A 1,315-nucleotide genomic window follows, 5' to 3' on the forward strand; every position below is an offset into this window, starting at 1 on the left:
GCGAGCCGGGAGCACTGACAGGCTCCCGCCGGCTGCTCCAGGCAGGATTCACAGTTTCATACAGCATTAAGAGCTGCTGACGCCTCGTGAAAAAACTGTGAAAAGCTTCTATTTTGGGGAAAGTTCCTCTTATAACGGCGCATCCTGTGGCTTCTCTGTTTCCCTTTTTTCTCCCGGTTTCTCTTGCTACGGAGAGCAGTGCGGGAAATAGGCGGATAATGTTGCCAACCAGCCTGGGCTCTTCGTCAGGAAAGGAAAATAACCCTCCAGGCCACCCCCAGCCAAGGAATTCATTCTCATGCCGCACCTGGGTGGGGGCCTGGGGAGAGAAGGGAGAAAGTGGGACCCTCCTGGGATTTCTTCCTGGGCACGGAGCATGGGGGGCTTGGTGGGGGGCTGGATATTTCTTAATGGGGGAAAAAATGCTGGATTTGCTCGTTTTAGACCTTTCCTGCTGGTGTCAGATCTTCCCTGGACTCTCCTCCCCATTCTGCTCCCTACCAGCGCGGTGGCACCCACTGTGCCTCCTTTTGCCCCCACTGTTCCCCCATTAAAAAAAAAAAAATACATGGATTAAAACATCAAAGAACCAGGAGTCTGTCTCCAAGCAACTGTCTCCAAGCAGGGATGAAGAGCAGAGAAGACGAGGCAGCGTCGAGTGGGGAGAAAACTTCTGGAGATCCCAGCGGGGAGAAGGAGGGAGGGAAGAGCAGGAAAAGAGGGACACGGGGGGGAGGTGACAGCCAGCACTGGGAGCAGCTCAGGAGCCCCCGGGGCAGGAGGATCTCCCTCTTTGCTCATCACAGAGCCCGGCCTCAAGTCCGGGCCCGCGGGGGAGCGGCCGCGCCTCTGCCCTGGCTGGTGAGGGAGCTGCCGGCTCCCCAGAGCCGCTTCCCACGCCAGCGGCAAAGGAAGCGAAGCAGCGCGGCCTCTCCCCCTGCCCTGCGGGGCACTCGGGCGGGGAGCTGACGCCAGCATTCGGTGGCTTCACGGCCGTGCTGATGACTTGCCAGGAGCCACCAACACCCCCCCCACCAAGCGAAGCAGCGAGCAGCGGCCGGGGGGAGCCGCCGGTTCCACACGCGCTGTCCCCGTGGGACATCCCGTGCAATTCCACGCTGGAAAACTCTTTGCCCCCGCATCTCGGTGTCTCCTCACGCGTGGCTCTGCCTGAGCCGCCTCCTCTCTGCCCACGGGCCGCTTGTCAAACCCTGAGGGCCACCGAGGCACCCCACACGGGTCCCGCACCCCAATTCTCCACAGCTCCAAGGGAGCTGGGGGTGCCCCCCGCTCCGGGGGGGCGGGGCCGCCCCCG

The 1,315-nt window shown here is 61.8% G+C and overlaps 1 protein-coding gene across 1 annotated transcript in view; it reads right to left on the reverse strand.

Moving 5' to 3' along the window:
• The window catches only part of RHOBTB2 (Rho related BTB domain containing 2), a 14,873-nt gene that overhangs the window by 13,276 nt on the left and 282 nt on the right, over positions 1-1,315 (reverse strand). The window lies entirely within an intron of this gene.

This window comes from Corvus brachyrhynchos, unplaced genomic scaffold (genome assembly GCF_000691975.1).
Source record: "Corvus brachyrhynchos isolate BGI_N302 unplaced genomic scaffold, ASM69197v1 scaffold150, whole genome shotgun sequence".
NCBI lineage: Eukaryota > Metazoa > Chordata > Aves > Passeriformes > Corvidae > Corvus > Corvus brachyrhynchos.